Here is a 22,293-nt window from a genome sequence, read left to right as displayed (position 1 = left end):
TATCCTACAGTACACATGAAATAGTTTCAGAATCAGTATACAATACTACTATTAATGACACACCCACCCTGTAAAGTTCAAGAATTCCTTGCAATTTCCCCCCTTAAATGCAGATCCACTAAGTAGTCAAACTACTGTGTTCAAATGTTGAGTTAATTCTTTTATGAAAAGCTATTTTTAAAAAGTGTTAGTCAATTATTTTATTATCTATTAGACCTTCTTAAAAAGCTGCACTGTAACTCATTTAGGGAGCTAGTACATTATTAAATTATTTAAATTCTTTTATTAAACTTCCTTAAATTAAATCTCTGGTAACCAGGATGTTAATTTTGGAGAAGAGTTATCTATGGAATTCAGTCTTCTCTTCTAGTTATTTATGTTGAATTGTTTCTTGACTTTCTAGTATTATTAAAGTACTATTGTGTCTAGCTTTATGTTGCTTAAATTGTAGGAACTGATTAAGCCAAGAACTAATATTAAGAATGAAGTCAATATTATTAATAAATAAATAAAACTATAGGCCTGGTACAGTGGCTCATGCCAATAATCCTAGCACTCTGAGAGGCCGAGGCAGGAGGATTGCTTGAAGCCAGGAGTTAGAGATCAGGCTGAGTAAGAGGGTTTCTATCAAAATGGAAAAATTAGCTGGGCATAGTGGGCCATGCCTGTAGTCCCAGCTACTTGAGAGGCTGGGGCAGGAGGATTGCTTGAGCCCAGGAGTTTGAGATTGTAGTGAGCTATGATTATGCCATTTTACTCTAGCTCTGGTGACAGCAAGACCCTGTTTCAAAAAAAGAAAAAGAAAAAAAAATTAAGACTATAGCATTCTAACTGCTGAGTTTCTTCCTCTTGATAATCTACTGTTTTTATTTCCTAGGGCTGCCCTTACAAAGTATTGTGTGGCTTAGACAAGAGAAATTTATCAGCTCAGTTCTGTAGGCCATAGTTCCAAGATCAAGGTGTTTTGACAGGGGTGGGTAACCTGTGGCCTTACGGCCACATGTAGCCTTCTAGGTCCTTAAGTTTGGCCTTTTGACTGAATCCAAATTTTACAGAACAAATCTTTTTATTAATATTAAAAGAGGTGCAGCAGAGAAAGATGAAGCTTTTATTTCCTTCTTTGGTTCTTAAAAAAGAACAGTTTTGAAATCAGAAGGCTGTAGGTTTCATGAATTTTGGGGGGACACAATTCAACTCATAACAACTGATAAATAAACCAAAATTGACATGTTTTATAATTTTGGGGTAATATTGCAATGTTTGAATATAGTGTGCTCATAGCTATCATTCTAGGATATGAAAAACAGAGAGAGATCAATATGGTTTTTAAACATTTCTAGACCTCTGTTGCAGTTTTCTACCACATAAATTATTATTAATAAATATATTAATTATTATTTGTTACTTTTCATATTTAATTCTCAATGTTGACCAAATATAAACATAGACTTTATTGCCAATATTGTATTTGAAACTATTGAAAATCAGTCAACCAAACAAAACAACTTCATAAAAGTTTTTCTGACCATAGGGGCAATGTATTAGGAAGACATGAATAGCAGCAAAAAATACAAATAGTATATATTTAAGAGCTAAATTTTGACAGAGACTAAAAATATTGCAAGAGCTCAAAAAAGGGGAATATAAACAAAGTTTATTAATATACAAATACTTTAAAATATCAATTAAGAAATGAGAAATGTTCTAGTAAATAGAGTCCATCAAGGGGGAACTAAGTTATGATATGACCTTACTGTGGAATATTCTGCTAGTATTGGAGCAAGAGCAGATCTGCCTATGTTAAAATGGACATATATATATATATATATATATATAGAGAGAGAGAGAGAGAGAGAGACAGAGACAGAGAGAGGGAGGGAGGGGGAGGGGGGAGGAAGGGAGGGAGGCCAAACAAGAAATTATGAACGGCTGATAACTTTAGGATCTGGATCTAGGAAATAGGGGAGAGAAGAATATTAGAATGAAAGGAGAATTTTACTTTTGATTTTATACCTTTCTGTGCTGTTTGCATTTTTATGATATGTATGCTTTACTTTTTGTCATTTTTTTCCATTGGGAAGAACTCACTCATTTGCAGAGTTGTGTTAACCACACATCTTTGTTCATGACATATTGTTATCATTAGGCCACAGATTCTGTTATTTTGTTTCCATATTTATTCATCTTTATCCCCATATCCACCCCTATTTCATTCCCTTTTCCTCCTCATAAGCCATCATTATAGTGTATTTAACATTATTCCTTTTGTTTATATGTGATCTTCCAAAACATGTATTGTATTGTGTGCAAAATTTTAAGCTTATGTTAATTACATCGTCATATCTCATTTTGTGGCTTACAGTTTTCACTAGGTACCATGTTTTTAAGAGCATCCATGTTGCTCTGTGACACATCTAATCTGCTCCTTCTGTGTGCTGCATACAAGTTCCTGGTGGACACCATCATGATTTGCCTGCCACTCTCCTGGAGGACAGTGAGGTTGCTTCCACAGGTAACACCACCATGAATACCCTAGTACACATCTCTGTATTGATCTGCATAAGAATTTATGTGCAATAAACACCCAAATAGAAATGTTAGGTCATAGTTTATATGTAAATTTGATTTTCCCCACTCTGCATCAGCTGCTGTTCCAGATGGCTGTCCACATACCACATACATCAGTGCACAAGGGGTACACGTCCCCATGTGCCCACCCACACTCAGCATTGTACAGCTTTATAATGTAGTCTAGTCTAGTAGGTGTAAAGTGACATCTCCTTTTTATAAACTTCAATTTCTTTGGAAATGTTTATAAAATTTAATGAAAAAATACCTTCTCCATCCAAATCTATTCCGTTTCATCTTGCTAAAACTTTTTTTTCTTTTCTTTTTTGCAGAACCCACCTGAACAACTGCCTAAATATGCTTCCTGCAGAGAGGTGTGTGCTGGGGTGAGGGGAGGAAATCAGGCCATTCACATATCTGCAGGTCCGTGAGGCCCCAGAGGAGGATCCCCCACAGGGGCCACATTGGGAAGATCCAGGGCCACTGCTGAGAGGCCTGTCTAGCTGGGGACCACAAATGGACCAGCCATGCCCACACCTGGCCCTCCCCATGGGTCCCCTTTTCTTTAGAGATCTGTTTCTGGGAAGACTGGGGTTGGTGCCACCCCAGGCTCCCTCCAGCCAGAGTTGGGGGGGGTGCCTTAATGGGGCTGCCCATGTTCAAGCCTCTGCTCCTGATCCCTTAAGGGACTGGGGTGGGCAGAAAGCAGAGCCTAGCAGTCCTGAATCAATCTGTGGCAAGATTAATGGTCAGGAGCAGAAGTTTTGCTCTATAAGCTCTTTACTTTCTGTTTTTGTGATTTTTTTTTTCTGGTTCTGCAATATTTTCCTTGTAAAAATCTCCTTTTCACCATGTCCATGGCTTCCCAGACTACTGCAACTTATACTGCAACAGCCCCTGCAACTTACACTGATCAACATCCACTGACACCAACAGAGATGCTCCTTCCTGTTTGGACAGGTCACCAGCCTTGCAACAACTCTGCAAGGGGAGTGAGTTTATTCTCAATTTGCAGATGAGGAGTCTGGGCCTTAGAGACTAAGCTACTTGCCCAACGCCACACAGCAGTAAGGGACAGAGTCCCCAAAGCATGGTCTGCCTATTGTTTGAACTCCTCCATAAGGTCCCTGGAGCTACCTCTATGACTCACAAATGTGAGCAAAACACTCCCTGGCTTAAAAACCTGCAAAGGCTCGCGTAGCATATCCTGCCCCACCCAAACTTCACCCAGCAGCCAAGACCCTTCAGAGACAGGCTGCCACCTGCCTTTCTGAACTCTTCCCTTCTCTGTGCCCTCTAAGCCAGTGCTTCTCAAACTGTATCTGCATATGAATCACCTGGGGATCTTGTTAAATGCAGGTTCCAATTCAATTAATCTGAGGGGGAACCTGAAGGTCCGCATTTCTAACCATCTCCCAGGTGATGCTGCCATGGCCTCTTTTAGCACTACATGTTTATAGCTTACTCAAACTTGTGTATTTTCTCTACAAACTTAACCTTATGTTATTGCAAAACGATATAAAAAGTTCACAGATTATTCGCTCTGAGAAGAATCTTGGTATTCTATACAACAATGCTCTCATTTTACACTCAAGGAAACTGAGACCTAGAGAAAATAAATGACTCACCTAATATTGATGGGATTGTAAGGCCAGAACCAGAACTGATAAGCAGCAAAGTGCAGGGTGGAAGAGGCAGAGCTTTGAAGCCAGACAGAAAAAGGAAAATAAATGATAATTGCAATAGTTGAGTAAGGCTTCCTGTATGCAGATAAAGCTGCAACTACCCTTTGAAAGATGCACAGAGAAGAAGGGGCAATGAATGTTGTGAAGGGAGAAAGCAATCGGAACAGAGCCATCATCATAGTAATATGCATGCTGTGTTTTGCACATGACAGAGAACAAGAAGGTAGGGCTGCAACATGTAAAATGGGAATGGAACTTGGGAAGTCTGGAAAGTCTAGCTGAGACCAGCCAGATAATTTGCAGGACCCAGTGCAAGATGAAAATGCATGGCCACTTGCTCAAGCATTAAGAATTACAAGTGCAAGGCCCATAAAGGTTCATGAATCTATGTGGGTTTAGAAAATGTGGCTAGAGGGCGCGGTGGCTCACGCCTGTAATCCTAGCACTCTGGGAGTCTGAGGCGGGCGGATTGCTCAAGGTCAGGAGTTCGAAACCAGCCTGAGCAAGAGCGAGACCCCGTCTCTACTATAAATAGAAAGAAATTAATTGGCCAACTAATATATATATAAAATTAGCCGGGCATGGTGGCGCATGCCTGTAGTCCCAGCTACTCGGGAGGCTGAGGCAGGAGGATCGCTTGAGCCCAGGAGTCTGAGGTTGCTGTGAGCGAGGCTGACGCCACGGCACTCACTCTAGCCTGGGCAACAAGCGAGACTCTGTCTCAAAAAAAAAAAAAAAAAAAAAAAGAAAATGTGGCTAGAATTAGGACCACTAAGGTTTGGGAGCAAAAGGGTAATATAATGAAAGCAATATTTTTTTTAAAAAAGACCTCTTGAGGGACAAATTTTGTATATGTATCAAAATTTAAATTGTATTCACTCTGTGACTTAGCAATTTCACTTCTAGGAATTGATTCTGCAGATATTCTGATACATGAGCTAAATGGCATTCATTCAAGATATTCACTGCAGCATTGTTCCTACTAGCAAACGATCAGAAACAGCCTAAATGTCTTCTGCTAAGGAACTAGTTCATGTAATTACAGTACCTCCATGCAATGGACTTTCTCACCGTCCTCATGCACCTTACAATCATAGCTGGATTCTTCACTTCCATACCTTGATTCTATTCCTTAGAAAACTTGGCCTTGGGGCACTACTTGTGATTGTGAGATAGAAAAAATGATGTTTTAATTCTTGGACCATAAAGAGCAGTTTAAAAAATGTACATGGAACCATTAAAAAGAAAGAAGTGGCTCTATGTGTACTTAGAAGAAAATTTTCCAAGATGTATTTTTATGGCAGAAAAAGAAAAGGCTTTGAGCACAACAGGATATATAGCATGTACCATTTGTGCTTAAAAACAAATTGCAACATTTGTATCTACATAGAAATATCTGTGTAGGAAAACACAAGAAACTGATAATGATGGTTCAGGTAATTATGGTACTGGTACAGGTACCAGGAAAGAAAACCCAGGAACTGGGATGGAGTGGGATAAAGACATACTTTTCAATGCATACATACTCTCTCTCTCTCTTTCTCTCTCTCTCTCTCTCTGACAGAGTCTTATTCTGTACCCCCAGCTAAAGTGCTGTGGCATCATCATAGTTCACTGCAATCTCAAACTCCTGGGCTCAAGTGATCCTCCTGCCTCAGCTTCCCAAGTAGCTGGGACTACAGATATGTGCCATCATACCCAGCTAATTTTTCCTTTTTGGTGGAGACAGGGTTTCACTCTTGCTCAGGCTGGTCTCAGACTCCTGACCTTAAGCAATATTCCAGTCTTGGCCTCCAAGAGTGCTAGGATTACAGGTGTGAGCCATCAGTGCATACTCCCTTATGCTTTTTGAATTTTGCATCACATGCATGGGTTACTTATGAACAAAATATATTTTAAAAGACCAAATGATTTGTGAAGAAGAATAGAGCCTGTGGTAAGGGAGACAAAAGCCACTTCTGCCAACAAATGGCAGGTGGCCAAGTGGCACAGCTCAATAGTATTTGAATAAATGCTGCACCCAGAGATAGGTATTGGGAGAAGGATAAAGAATTCACACCCATATTTCCTTCACCTGAAGGACTCTGTATAGATTTGAAATCAATTCTACTTTTGAACTAACAATAAAGAAATGATTGAATTTTCAAAGATGAAGAAAGAAAGAAAAGGAGGAGAAAAGGAGTAGAAGGGGAGGAGAAAATTCAACTAGGAGCAGCATGCAGGATGGCAGAGGAAATCTGAGGTTTCCCAGGTAGCTTAGGGAGTGAGCTGAAAATTGTTTGCATTAGGAAAGAGAGAATGGCATGAGGAGGAAGAGCAAGAGTCAATGCCACCTTAAAAGGGGGAAAATCAGATTGGCTGACTAATTGGACATGCTTGAGGATTAGGAATGAGCATAGTGTAAGCAGGATGATTTTGCAGTGACAGGTTTCCAGGAAAAATTGCTGCATTCTCAACATCTGCATGCATCTGAGAATTACACCTGGATTCTTCATTTTCATGCCTTGATTTTAATCCTTAGGAAAGTAGGCCTTAGGGTACTACTTGTGATTTGAAAATGGAATAAGTAATGATTTAATTCCCAGCCAGTAAAGGGCAATCCAAATGACTGGCTCCACCATTTCCCTAGGGCTAGTTTGTAACCTGGGACAGAAATAAGCTGTGTGTATTAAATCAATACAATCGCTCACAAGTTAAAAAAAAAAAATAAAAAGGCATTGCTTTAGTGACTATGTATTATATGAACTATTTCTGTTTCTTAATGGTTTACTTTCTTGAGATGATAAAAACCTGGTCACATTTCCATGGTGAGCCAACACCAGCCAGGAACTGGATGCCTTGATCGAGTGCACCAAGGTGCTTTGATGCAACTTATAAGCCCCTGCCTGCCTCACTGGGGTATCACAATGGTCATGGTTGCTTAAGAGAGAAAATTGTGTAACATTTCACAGCACTTTTGTGCTTTCTTCCTCTCTGCCAACTTCAATGGGGCCACTCATCTGACCATGGGAGCAGAGCAGACTAGGGGAAGTGTTAATATATGTGCCACCCAGAATGTACTATTGGCCTTCCTGTGATCCTTTCATGCTCAACCACACCCAAAATGAAATCGCTACCTACTACAGCACTGCTGATGTGAAACATAGATATGCACAGCACGTCTATGAAACAGAACAATACCTGAGTTTGTCATACTGTGTTTCTCAGAATTAGCAAAAGAGGGGGGCCTTGCCTGCCTCTACAGATTCCGTGACACACCACTGCCCTGCTTCTCTGCCTCCAGCTCCCTGACTTCTGCCACTCCCTAAAATGGACCTTCCCAAGGCTCTGTCCTCGGCACTCTTCCCTCTGTGTGATTTCCTCCACTTCTACATTTTTGTATTTCACCTCTCAGTTGACTTCCAAACCCACTTCTGTAGCCTTGATTTCTCCAGGTCTAGATCCAACCACCTAGCAGGCATCTCCGTCTACTTACCTCCAAGTCAGAATTTCCAAAGGTGAACGAACACTTTCCTCCATCCCTTTCCTTCCAGTCTTTTCTCCTGCAGACTTCCCTACACTACACCACGACTCTCCCAGTCACAAAAACTAGATTCCTAGATTCACTTTTCTTTCTCCTTCTGTCTTGCCGTGAACCTTACTCTAACTTTAAAGGCAAAGTATTGTTTAAGGCGACTTTATGGACTCATATAAACACAAAATTGAGAAGTGGTTCTCGTCAGGCATGGTTGCTTCTAGGGAATCTATGTCATATTACAGATGTGTTGGTCTCTCTCTTCTGGACAAGCAAGATGGCCATCAGCAATCCAAGCTATACCTTCAACCTGTTTGCTCACCCCAGCAGAAAGATACCCTTTACATACAGCTCTGGCAAGACAGTTTTGGCAAGGACTCTGATTGTGTCTGCTACGGTCACATAGCCATCTCTAAATTAAGCACAGTGGGAAATATTTGACTAGATCTGTTTCACATGCCTGCCACTATGGCAGAGAAATGGAGATGAAGAGACAAATTAGCCTCACCCACATCTCAAGGTGTTGATTCTGTACAGAATAGGTTTCTTATACCAGAAAGAGTTGAAGTAGACTGCTAGACACACACACACACACACACACACACACACACACACACACACACACACGTGTGCACCTTGAATGCTTTTGGCTACCTATAACAAAATGCCCAATTCAAAAGGTCTTAAACAATAAATATCTTCAATAAGTTTACCTAACCAAAAGTCTAGGTGAAGAAAATCCCAGCATGGTATAGTGTCTGTTTCTATTTTTCTGCTGGGTCATTCTCAGTCTTCGTTTAAGTCACAGAATGGTTTGGGCAGCTCCATACATTATACCCTCATACATGGAGAAAAGAATGGGCAAAAAAGATCTTCTATATCATCTTTCCCAGAAACCCCTAGCTGACTATACTTCCCTCTCCTTGGCAGGAACTCAGTGGCAAACCTACCTCAGATCAATCTTTAAAAAGGAAAATGGGATAACTGGCTTAGTGCACCACATTTGTCTCTGGGGCTAGGTAGAATCAAATGGACGTTTTTTAGGAAGAAAAAAATAAAATGGCGTTCAAGTAGGTCACTAATAATGTCTGCCACAAGACCACACTTTGTATTCGATTGCTTCCACCTGTTTTAAACTTTTGTTAGTGTTTCTTGTGTTCTGAGGCTCTTTTAGACTGTTTTTTATTTTGAATCGTAAGATTTCAGAAATCTAAAGGATCTTAGATTATTTAGTTCAAGACTTTTAAAAGTTTTTTTTTTTTTTTTTCCCGGACTTGTAACCTAACAAACACATGCAATTAAGTCTTAAATGAGCTGGTGGAATTGAGGGGGCAGGGAAAGGTGAGGCCTCGCCAGCCAATGCCCCTGAGGTACCCCTGGAATGCAAGAGCCCCTCAGAATAGAATTTTAAAACCACACTTCTCCTTTATTCTTTCATTTGAAAGAACAAATTAAGGTTAGAAGAAATAAAATGATTATGACCTTGTTCTTCCACAGGTTACTTGGGATTTGTAGTCTAGATTTCCTGATTCCCTAATTCCCTTCCTATCTTTTATCCTCTTTTATGTCTTTATAATTCTGTAATGTATTTGTCTTCAGATTTTGTTCTTTAGCCATACACTAAAAAGTACTTAAAAATAAATCTTAATGTAGCAGTCCTTCCGTATCTCTTTTCAGTAGCCTTTTATGATCTTTTTCTAACTCCATTCTATTTTTTTTTTTTAGACAGAGTCTTGCTCTGTTGCAGGGCTACAGTGCCTGTGGCATCAGTCTAGCTCACAGCAACCTCAAACTCCTGGGCTCAAGGGATCCTCCTGCCTCAGCCTCCCGAGTAGCTTGGACTACAGGCATGTGCTACCAAGCCCGGCTAATTTTTTCCTATATATTTTTAGTTGGCCAATTAATTTCCTTCTATTTTTAGTAGAGATGGGGTCTTGCTCTTGTTCAGGCTGGTTTCGAACTCCTGACCTTGAGCTATCATCCACCCGTCTTGGCCTCCCAGAGTGCTAAGATTACAGGCGTGAGCCACCATGCCTGGCCTATTATTCTTAATATATAACCGTCCTAAACTATATGCAGTATTTCAAGTGCCAATACACAGTGATTTATTCTGTTGTAGGCAGAACAGGGCAGTGGCTAAGCACCCAGATTTCAAGCATAATACTATGTATTCCAATCTTGTCTCTAAGTTTCTTCATTTATTAAGTTGGGGTAATAATAATATCTACTTCACTGGGTTAAAGTCCATGTCCAGGCTATGCACTTACATAGCCTGGCACATAGTAACTGCTATGTGTTAGCTATTCTCATATTTTTTTTCCCCCCAAATCCTCCTTAGCCAGTCAAAGTTCCTGGAAATTGTTGGGAATTTCCCTCCCAGAGGCAAAGAGCCAGTGATGCCTACGTCCACAGCCTTCTATCTAGTACTTATCACCATTTCCAAAAATGTGTTTCCTTCACTCTACTTTCTCCCCTTTATGCATCTCTGTTGTATCATCGGCAATTTCACTTTCCATGGAAACTAAAGGTGAAGGATTATAGTTGAAAAAGATCCCAAAGTCAAGTCATTCACAAAGGAAGAAACGGGCAGTTTAGAGAATTCAGGTCACTTGGCTAGAGTCACCAATGTTTCTAAGTTCCTGATGCTCATATATGAGAACTACATGATCTCATATAGTTCGAATTTGCCAATTTCCAAATTATAAATTTGGGCCAGTGTCCAAAATTTCTGTTCCCTGTTCCCTCGTCACTACTCCCAATCCCTAACAAATCTCCATGATGTATTTGTCTGATTAGCTACAATGATAAGAAAAAAAAAAAAAAAGGCGAGGTTGTCCCTCTAAGTGTCTGAAGAGAGGCTAAGCGGTTGAGTAATCTACAGACATAATAAAATATTCTTTTGCCTTGTTCACCAAGGACAGTTTCATAAGAATCTCCTCATACAGTTTAACAGAAGTTAGTATAATGAGAATTTTTGTAGTTGCTAACGTTCTTTAAATACTTTGTGATAATGATTTAAGTAATAATTATACTGCTTTTTCTAAATGTAAACACAAATACACAATTACTAAGAGAAAGGAATGATTGTTTATATCAAGATGTCTTCTAGTAATGAATAAAAAGGGATTGCTAGGGCAAGCATTGGTGGTTCAGTGGTAGAATTCTCGCCTGCCACGCGGGAGGCCCGGGTTCGATTCCCGGCCAATGCACTGTCAGCTCTTTTTCTTTCATGCTCCTCCCAGGAGCCAGAAAGTTTAATAACCACACCGTAACGTTGGCCTTGTGCAAATGAAGAAACTTTAATCAAAGATAGTTTCTTGTTTCACTTTTAATTCGAGCAATCAGGAGGGTTCTTTCCCTCCGCTTCGCTGATTTTTTTCGCTCTTCTTTTTAGGTTGTTCTTGGGCGCCCTAGATGTCAGCAAAAGGAATGTACAGATAGTGTTCTAAGACATCAATTGGGGGTAGAAAAAAAACCAGACCGCGGCTGTTTGGAGATGCCGGGGATTGAACCCGGGACCTCACACATGCGAAGCGCGCGCTCTACCACTGAGCTACATCCCCCAGCCGAAGGCCTGTTTTCTGGTGTAGGTACTCATTCAGTCTGTTTAGCCCTAGTCGAATTTTTGTGCTAGGCGGTTGAAAAATTTATTCTGGCAGGCGTTTCTGAAATATGTTTCTTCCCTTCCCACTGCCATCTTAAGCTGCCTCTGTGGTGCTATCGGGAGGCCGCGCAGCGAGCCAGCAGGCAAGCGCTCAGCCAGCGTTCACTCCCCAGCTCTCCCGCCGGGCGCCTGGAGCACGGTGCGGATTGGGCCCTGCGGGCCAGGTGGGCGGGACTTCGCGGCCCAGAGCGCCTGCCCCAGGCGGGGTCGCTCTCCGCGCAGGCGCCGGAGGTGCAGCTCCACTGCGCTTCTGGTCTCCGGCCCGGCGGCGGGCTCGAACCTCCGTCTGCACCCTGCCCCGGCCCGGCCCGGGAACCCGAGCGGGACCCAGCACTCGGGCAGCGCCGCGAGCGTCGTCCCTCGTGCCTCGGCAGCGCGGTTCCTGGAGCAGAGCGGTGGAGACCTGTTCCCACAGGAAAACCTTGTGGATTTACCTGAACACCCTTAATCCCCCCCCCCCCCCGAAAAACCCCACATCTCAGGAAAACGACGTTTTCACGGCAGCGCCCATAACTGAGTTATGTAGGGGTTAAGGCCAGACAACCCCGTGCGTGCAGGTAAAAATGATCTCGCAATTCGCTCTTCAATTTCATGGGGCTCAAACTGAAAAGAAAGAAAATGACACCTCCACTCTCTCTGTAGCTTAATCCTGTGTAATGTAAATGATGAAATCAAGATAGGGGACTTGCTCAACATAGATTTTTCTCTCCGTTTGATATTTACACCTTGGGCCAATCTTACTGACTGATGGGTGATGACAGCAATGTAGGTCACTGAACACCTCCTTTAATGTCCTCTGGACCCTCCCTAACCACTAATTGCACCCCCAGCTCCAAATTAAAAGACCTCCGATGAGTCCTGTTCTCTCGAAGAAAACTGCCTGTCTCCAGCTGGTTGAGTGCTGGGTAGCAGCAAATCGATGAGTTTACTTGCAGTGTAGAGAGGTGACTGTGTGTGTGACCCTTCGGTGTGGTTTAAGCTGACACCACCCCAGTCAGGCGAAGGCTGGGTGGTAGAGGCCTCAGACACCCCGATGGGAGCAGGGGAGAGGTCTGTGGTCAGGGGAGCTGGGTTGCCATCACTTCCAGCCGGCCTTTAAGCCTCACCCCCAACAGGTAGCACTGCGAGGGCCTAGAATTTCTACTCCCTTCAGTTGCGAAGAGCACCCCTGATAAATGATCATTTGGTTAGCAGGCCAAAAGCCAGAACAGAAAGTAGAAGTTTCGGAATCATTCTGGGTAAACAGCAAGCTTCATAATCAATTTCTGTATTAAAAATAAATTATCGAGCTTGCTTACAGTGATTTTAAACAAACCGTGGCTCATAATTGGAGGTTGGTTTCAACTAGAACAGGCCACGAGCTAATCTATTAAAAATTCAACCATAATACACAGTGTCCAAAACAAACAAAACCTCCCAAAACAAAACAAAAAAAATCCACGGCATCAGTAGACAGTCATCAAAGAGCTCTGCTCTAAGCTTGAACACTTCCTAATTAACCCCTGTATTCCATCCTGCAGCACTGAAACATGTACACCTTCAATTAATTCTAAATCAGGAAACAGACAGGGCCAATTCTCCATCCCAAGGTTTTCCCCAGTGCAAATTACAACTATACCTCACTTTGTCATCCTCTTGAGGATCCCAATCCTCATGTTCTGGCTTATTTCTCCGGCACCTGAGGCCTTCCCTTTTGGGGACTTCCTTCTCAGGCAATTCTTAAATTTCAGAGCTAAGCTCAGACAAGGCCCCTCTTAAATGCTCACTCCTATTCTAAGAGACCAAGGCATGTATAGGTGCACTTAATAAAGAAAATGAAACTGATCTTTAAAACCAACAGAGAATGTAAAGGTGACTTAGAGCTCTAAAGCCAAAAGAGGATGTGAAATTGTTTTACTGACCTGGTTTAACCAAAAAGAAAGGCTCTTATTTAGTGAACCTTTTCAGACACTGTGGTTGATGAGAGAGCAGGAGGTGCACTTTTGGGTTGAGGGTCTTTTCAGGAAAATTTCTTGGATCCATCTCTGCTTAAAGATGTAAAGAAGCTGGCCAAATGTCTAAAATTATGAAATATTTAAAAATCCAGTTCTATCATCTATGCTTCCCAGATCTCTCTTGGTTGGAGACAAATTTCCTCTATTCTCAGTCTCTCTCTCACATCGAACAAGTGTAGTGTAGTGAGGTCACACATAGACACTCACCTCACTACAGTGCACACACACACACACACACACACACCATTCACAAAGATTGACCTTGGGCCCCCTTCTGAAGCGGTTGGCATGTCTATCTCTGGCACTGTTTTCAAATTTCTTGCTTCAGCTGTTAAAACTCTTTGTCCAGCAGATGTTGAGCATCCTTCCCTCAGAGCTGGCCATGAGCTACTATGTTTATTCTGAGTCCAAATAGTGGTTCTTACTCCTGAATGCCCATTGGAATGACTGGGGAAGGTGTTGAAAAATGCTGATGCTTGCTTGAGGCCAAACTCAGAACAATTAGATCAAGATCTCTAGTGGTTGGTCCAGGCACCACTATCTTTTAAAAACAATTTAATTGACAAATAAATATTCAATATATTCAAAGTATATAATGTGATGATTGATATATGTATACATTGTATAATGCTTACCACAATCAAATTAATTAACACATTCATCACCACCTATGCTGGACATTAGATCTGTAAAACTTGTTCATTTTATAACTGAAGTTTTGTACCCTTTGACTAACATTTCCCCATTTCCTCCACATCAATATCTTCTTAAACATTTAGGTGATTCCAATATGCAGCTAAGGCTGAGAGCCACTCCTTAGGGCTATTTGCATGTCAAAAAGAGAAAAATGAAACTGGTGGAGGCAAGTGTTCAAGTGCTAAAAGCAAGCATTTCTTAACCTTGTATATTCTGTCTCTTCCACCCCACAATCATGTTACATGAATGCATTCCTTGAGTGGGGTGTTCCTGCTGATTTCTTGGCTATGAGAAAGGCTCAAGAAGCGACTAGGAGATGTGTGGGAAGAGAATAATCTGCACTTGGCACCTAGGAATGCCTAGTGTTCATGGCTTCCTGGATGGAAAAAAAAAAAAAAAACCCAGAAAACAAAACTGGTTTGCTTTACGGAATACCTAAGGGAACAAGCAGCTTTTTGAAATACATTATTTGGCACTTCAGGATCATAACTATTAGTAATTCTTCATCACCACAGTTAATTATCATTAATAGTAACCTGAGGGCCAAAAAAGCTGCTGGTTACATTTAATTCTGAGAAAGTTAATAAATATTAGTCTTTTCAATAAGTAACTGAAAGTGAAAAATTATAGTGATCATAATTTTCATTTAGAATTAGCAGTATTTTTGAAGAGTAAGTTAGATCCTACTTGGAAAGATGCAAATATATAATTTAGATTCTGGTTACAAATAAATGGAAACAGAAGGAGGTACATATTTGCTATGGTTTGAACATGTCCTCCAAAAGTTCATGTGTTGGAAACTTAATTGCCATTGTAACAGTACTAAGAGGTGGGTCATTTAAGAGGTGATTAGGTCATGAAGACTCTGTCGTCATGAATGGATTAATGCCATTATCTTGGGACCAGAAGTGGGCTACTGATAAAAGGATAAGTTTGGCCCTCATTTTTGTCTGTGTGTCATTTCCATCTTTCATCTTCTGCCTTGAGATGACCCTCACCAGGTGCCAGTGCTGTGGTCTTGGACTTCCTAGTCTCCAGAACTGTGAATGAAAGAAATCTCTTTTCTTTATAGATGACTCAGTTTGTGGTATTCTGTTATAGCAGCTGAAAATAGACTAACACAATATTTAAGATGACATTTAAGAGGAAAGAGATGTTACAAAAAGCCCATACATCTGGAAACTATTAATGGTCAATTTAAGAAAGGGTGTTTTAAGACTGAAAGGAGAAAAAAATAGCTATCTTTCTGGAGTAGGTAAGATTTTTTTCACATTGAGATGATCTGCTCAACTATAGGAGTTTCTGTAGTTGTATAGCATTAGCTCATTCACAAAGGCTGGGAATAGGACACATATTTTCTCATGGTGGTCTCTGACTGAGATCTTATTTTGGCAACTAGCTAGCCCCCTGAGATTAGGTATTGTATTCTATTCTATATGAGTTCCCTAGAGCACTAAGCACTGACTGGTTCTCAATAGGTGTATGATACATGCTGGCTCACAATTTCATGTGGGAGATTGGTAAAAAGGATGTTTAAGGGTAAATGAGCAAAAGGGATTCTACTGGGATGATGAAGATATTCTAAAACTGGATTGTGATGATGGTTGTACAGTTTAGTAATCGTAACTATAAATCACTTAATTGTACAATTTAAAATAGGTGATTTTATATGTAAATTATAACTTATTTAAAAAAAAGGGAGGATATGGAATGTGTGTGTATGTGTTTTATTCTTTCTTTGAGACAGAGTCTTTCTCTGTTGCCCCAGCTAAAGTGCAGTGGCAGGATCATAGCTCAGTGTAACCTCAAACTCCTGGGCTCAGACAACCTTGCTGTCTCAGCCTCCTGAGTAGCTGGGACTACAGGCACGTGCCACTACACCTGGCTAATTTTTCTGTTTTTAGTAGAGATGGGGTCTCACTCTTGCTCAGGCTGGTCTCCAACTCCAGAGCTCAACGATCCTCCCACCCTGGCATCCCAGAGTGCTAGGATTATAGGTATGAGTCACTGCGCCTGGCTGGAATGTGTTAACAATGGAATGGAATTCATGTGACAGTGAGAAGTTACTCATACAGACTGTGTAACTGATGTGAAAAAGAAAAGAGGTGATGGAATACAATGGTTCCTATGACTGCAGAAGGAAAGGAGCAAATAGTTGTTACAGAGGTAGGAAAATACCATTAAGAAGGAGCCAATAACTGTTAACGTGGATAGGGAGTGCTGACTTTATGCAAAGTGCTACACTAAGAACAGGGGGACACAAAGACAAACTGCAGTACAACGTGACAAATTCTATAATGGAGCTTTGCATGGAATATTAAAGGAAAAAACAAACACTCAAGAACATTGTAACTGCCCAAGTTCACACAGATAGAGAAGTTAAAAGCAAAGGTAAAAACCAAGGTTATCTCACCCTTAACTCAGTACCCCAAGTGTGCAGAAATGCTTTCTAAGACTATGTTAAAGATTGCTACTTGCCTTCAATGTCTCTTCTCCCTTTTATGACAATAAATCTTCTGACTTTTAGCTGGACATATGGCCACAAGGAATGATGACATTTTTTACCTTCTCAAGCAATAGTGTGGCAGAAAAGGTATATCATATCCCCTTCCTTTAAGGACACAACTTCCCAGAAGTTGTGAGTCTCATTTCCCTTCACACTCCATTAGCCAGAACTTAGTCTAGCGGCTAAATCTAGCTGCAGAATGAAGGCTGAAACTTAAAGAGGAAGGCCACATCTGGGCAGGTGGGCGAAGCATGGGCCCTGAACAGCTGTGTAGCCACCATGCCAGCACTGAGTGGTCTGCATCTGAAGTTTTATGAGAGAGAAATAAACTTTCTTCATGTTTAAGTCACTTTATTTGGTATCTCTATGTCCCACAATATAACCTAAATTCCAATTAATAAAAAAAATGATGCTCTCTGGGACAAAAATAAGCATATGGAGATATGTTGCCCATGTCTCCATGAGACATAGTCTGATGAGAGGCAGTCTTGTCAATTTTATAAAACCATGCTAAGGCTCTCTAGGTACTGCCAGTAAGGTTGGGCACAGACAGGCTGATTGGCAGCCAGCGATTTTCTTTTTCACTAATTCTAGGTAAAGAAAGGATATAGAACGTTCCTCCTTACTTATCAAAAGAAGGAAAAGGGAGGTAAACCTGGCAATTGCACCATAATGAAATACTCTTTCTCAGTATTGTCCCTGCTATTCTAACTATCCTTAGCTGATTAGAGGCAAATTAAGAAGAAACAAATAGCCATAGCTTTTCCTTTAGATTCAGAGGTTAAACTCTCAAAGGTTCTACCTCGTGCTGTTCTAGTCCAATCCTAAGCTTTTGTTACCATGTTACAAACTTCTAAAACAGTGGGAACCAGGATATAAATGTTAATTGGTATCCAAAACACCCATATTTCTTGTCAGTCTTGAATAAAAAAGGGGATGCTGCGATGACATTCCCCTTATCCTCACTAGGGAAACTGAGTTTTCTGCAGGTGTACCGCAAGGCAGAAACAATAATAAAAATTCCTCTACACTTAATAGCATTTAAACAAATGTGTGGAATCCCAGACAAAATTCCATAGCTCTGCAAATATACATATAATAATAATATATAATAATATGTATGCTTTAAGTACACTGTACAGGTTTCTTAATGCACATTTCTATTATTCAGTACATATTGATTGACATAAGAATATATTGGAAATAGGGATTATGAGAGAAGGTATGTAAAGTAATTCCTAGTTTTCTGGCTTGAACAATTGCATACAGGATGGTGTCAGTCAGTCAAACAGCAATGAAACAGAAAACATTGGAAGGAGGGAGAGTGAGTTTTGTAGGTGGTCATTAATTATATTTTTGTTTCGTTCAATTCGGGGTATATTCATCTCTCCCAAGGGAGATTTTAGGTAGATACTTAGATGGTGGCTTTGGAGATATGAAGACAGGTTTGGCATTAAAATATATATTTGAGAGATCCTGCTGTAGAGAAAATAAAGTCACGGACTTGAATGGGAGAGTTTAGGGAGAGAGCAGAGAAAGAGACTAGAAGGGACTGAATGTCTAGCTTTGAGGAGCTCTGACCTTTAAAGATTGAGAAAGGACAATGAAAAGATACAAAGAGAGAGACAGGAGGAAAACCAGAAGAATTAGGTTTCAGGGACCCAATGGGAAAAGAATGCTTCCAAAAGGAGACAACTTTTAAAAGACTGGCACCTGGGAAGTTAGGTAAGATACTCAGATTTAAAATGTCCATGAGATTGAGAGACATGGAGATCATCAGTTCACTTTAATAACGCTTATTTTACCTCAAAATTGAATGTTATTGTAATTCTCCTAATGTATGCTATGCAATTCAGTCCTTCTGTCTGGGAAGTTTTCCTGTCTTTCTTCTATTGAAACAGCTATTTCCTGTTCTTTACCTTTTATTTTTATTTTTTTTTATTTTTTTTATTTTTTTTGAGACAAGGAGTCTCACTTGTTGCCCAAGCTAGAGTGAGTGCCGTGGCGTCAGCCTAGCTCACAGCAACCTCAAACTCCTGGGCTCAAGCGATCCTCCTGCCTCAGCCTCCCGAGTAGCTGGGACTACAGGCATGCTAATTTTTTCTATATATATTAGTTGGCCAATTAATTTCTTTCTATTTATAGTAGAGACGAGGTCTCGCTCTTGCTCAGGCTGGTTTCGAACTCCTGACCTTGAGCAATCCGCCCGTCTCGGCCTCCCAGAGAGCTAGGATTACAGGCGTGAGCCACCACGCCCGGCCCCTGTTCTTTACCTTTTAATACCCACCTTGAAGAAACTATTTCTTTCTAAACAAATTCATCCGGTAATTAGTGAGATCCAAAAAATCAAAAAAGGACAAGAGAAAGAAATTATCTATAAATTACAAGAGACTTTGCAAATTGAAAAGTTTCTCTTCATTTCTGGTCCTAAAAAAAGACTACTACATTTATCCATGTACTTATTCAATGAATGTCTGTTGAGCACCTACCATATGCTAGGCACTATGCTTGGAGTTGGGGGTGGGGGGAAGGAACAAAGTTAGTGCTTGTACTTGCCCTGGATACGCTTAGGGTCAAGGGGGCAAGCATGTAAATATAAAGAAGGTAACAATAGTGTCATAAAGGGTATGGTAGAAGGAGCTGAGAGTTCCATGTGAGCACACAGGAGGAACACTTAATCCAGACCTAGGGGATCAGGGAAAGTTTCTGAGGAGACTTGCAGTATGAGCAACACTTAGCCTAAGGTGGATGAGGAAGAGCATTCTAAATAGAAGGAACAGAACACACAGTGACCCAGAAGCCAAGAAGATGACAAGGGCTTTAAAGAACAAAAATAACTTTTGCCTGTGTGTGCATGCATGTGTTTGTGCACATGCTGTATTGTGGGCTATGAAAATGTGGAGATGAAGCTAGAAAGTTGACATGGTCCAGTTTGCAGAGCCTTGTAAATTATCCTAAGAGCTCACAGAGCTGGGAGAAATATGCCAAGTTCTATGGTGGATAACAACATGGATTTTATTTTTAGGAAAATCACTCTGACTATAATATATAGACCTTATAAAAGGGGATCTCAACAGGAAGCAAGGAGACCACTGGAAGCTTCCTCTTGGGTCTCTTTCCATCCAGCAAAGAGATAATAGACTTGGCGCGCCTGTAGTCCCAGCTACCCGGGAGGCTGAGGCAGGAGATAATAGACTTGGGTAAGAAATGATCAAGCTATGCTATCCAAAATGGTAGCCACTAGCAACGTATGTCTATTAATATGTCACTAATTCAAATTGAGGATGTAAAATATCTCAATATTTTTTATAATGACTCCACATTGAAATGACAATTTTTTTTTTTTTTTTGAGACAGAGTCTTGCTTTAATGCCCAGGCTAGAGTGAGTGGCATGGCGTCAGCCTAGCTCACAGCAACCTCAAACTCCTGGGCTCAAGCGATCCTGCTGCCTCAGCCTCCCAAGTAGCTGGGACTACAGGCATGCACCACCATGCCTCAGCCTCCCAAGTAGCTGGGACTACAGGCATGCGCCACCATGCTTGGCTAATATTTTCTATATATATTAGTTGGCCAGTTAATTTCTTTCTATTTTTAATAGAGATGGGGTCTAGCTCTTGCTCAGGCTGGTTTCGAACTCCTGACCTTGAGCAATCCACCCGCCTCGGCCTCCCAGAGTGCTAGGATTACAGGTGTGAGCCACCTCGCCTGGCCAAAATGACAATTTTTTAAAAATATTTTTTTATTGTAGTAAAATATACATAACATAAAGTCTATCATGTTAACCACACTATTAAGTGTGCAGTTCCATGATATTAAGTACATTCATACTGTTACACAGCCATCACCACCATTCAGTTCCAGAACTCTCTTTATCTTATAAAACTGAAACTCTGTATTTTTTTTTTTTTTTTTGGAGACAGAGTCTCACTCCGTTGCCTGGGCTAGAGTGCCGTGGCATCAGCCTAGCTCACAGTAACCTCAAACTCCTGGGCTCAAGGGATCCTCCTGCCTCAGCCTCCCGAGTAGCTTGGACTACAGGTGTGTGCCACCATGCCCGGCTAATTTTTTTCTATATATTTTTAGTTGTCCATCTGATTTCTTTCTATTTTTCAGTAGAGACAGAATCTTGCTCTTGCTCAGGCGGGTCTCAAACTCCTGACCTTGAGTGATCCTCACCCCTTGGCCTCCCAGAGTGCTAGAATTATAGGTGTGAGCCATCGTGCCCAGTCAAAACTAAAACTCTATACCCATTAACTCTCCTGCCTTTCCCTCAGGCCCTGGTGACTGCCATCCTACTTTCTGTCTCTCTATATTTGACTATTCCAGGTATCTCATATAAGTAGAATCATACAGTACTTATCTTTTTGTAACTAGCTTACTTCATTTAGTGTAATACCTTCAAGGTTCATCCATTTTGTAGCCTCTAGAGTGACAATATTTTTGATATAAAGGATTAAGTAAAATTAATTCCATTGTTTCTTTTTACTTTTTCTGTAGGTCCTAGAAAATTAAAAATTTTAGCAATGTGGCTCACATTATATTTTTATTGAACAGCACAGACTTAGGGACTTTTCACTAGAAATGGAGAAAAGTACATGAATAATGATGTATTGAGGAGGTGGGTTTGGTAGAACTTGTTTATCAATTGTATACAAAGGATAAGGAAGAGGAAGGAATAAATGATGATTGCCAAGCTTCTGAAATGAGCAACTAAATGAAAGGGTGGTGGGTTGCGGAGAGCCTGAGGATGGAAAGGTTTCTTTGTGTGTTTGTTTGTTTGTTTTTCATTCATTCATTATTTTTAGAGACCGGATCTTGCCCTGTCACCCAGGCTGAAGTGCAATGGTGAGATCCTGGCTCACTGTAGCCTCGTACTTCTGGCTTTAAGTGACCCTCCTGCCTGGGCCTCCCAAAGTGCTGGAATTACAGATGTGAGCCACCATGCCTGGCCTATTTTAAAAAAATTAATTAATTTTAATTGTCATATAATCCTTATATGTATTTATAGAGTACACAGTGACGTTTCAATGTATATGATGTGTAGAGATCAGATTAGGGTAATTAGTTGTTTTTATTTTAAGATAGAATAGGGTTCCAGATACTTGAATGAAAATATGAAGGAGTCAGAGAGAGGGAGACAGTAAAGGTGTGTGAAGTACCTCCCTAAGTGCCTCCCTTGAATAGAAGGGAGACACACCTACCTCATCATAGCAAAAGAAAAGCAGGAACAGATGGGTTGTAGTATGTAGTTAATTTTATAGATTTGGAGATAGTAAATTGAGGACATTCCCATGAAAAAGGTTTCTATTTTCTCTGCAAAAAAAAAAAAAGAGGGAGAGTTTATCTAACTTGCCTTAAAGCCAACTTATTGTGTTTAAAGATTTAAAAGAAAGTAGTAACACTTTCTAAAGGACTGGAAAGATTTCCAGGCAGCCCTGAGACCCAAATGAGGCTTGAGGGAGGACTGCAGAGAGCCACAGATCCCTCCGTCACTGCTGCGGAGGAAGGAGATCACCTGATCGCCTGGCTGGAGATCTGTCAGGTGTCTGTGTCAAAAGGACAATGGGGCTGGAAGTTTGGGAATTAACATGAGTATGACTAAAGAGATGAACATGAAGGCTAAGATTTTCCTGAAAGGAAGTATAGAGAAGAACGGGTTGACCAG

General features: G+C 40.8%; 2 non-coding genes across 2 annotated transcripts; one reads left to right on the top strand and one right to left on the bottom strand.

The window, feature by feature from the left end:
* Nucleotides 1-10,905: 10,905 nt before the first annotated feature.
* Nucleotides 10,906-10,976, top strand: TRNAG-GCC (transfer RNA glycine (anticodon GCC)). The gene has a single exon. It is a non-coding gene; the product is annotated as a tRNA-Gly (tRNA).
* A 282-nt stretch (nt 10,977-11,258) lies between these two features.
* On the bottom strand, nt 11,259-11,330 carry TRNAA-CGC (transfer RNA alanine (anticodon CGC)). Its single transcript has one exon. It is a non-coding gene; the product is annotated as a tRNA-Ala (tRNA).
* Between the last annotated feature and the right edge of the window lie 10,963 nt (nt 11,331-22,293).

Source organism: Microcebus murinus, chromosome 8 (assembly GCF_040939455.1).
Source record: "Microcebus murinus isolate Inina chromosome 8, M.murinus_Inina_mat1.0, whole genome shotgun sequence".
Lineage (NCBI taxonomy): Eukaryota > Metazoa > Chordata > Mammalia > Primates > Cheirogaleidae > Microcebus > Microcebus murinus.
This window is presented reverse-complemented; position numbering and strand designations above follow the sequence as displayed.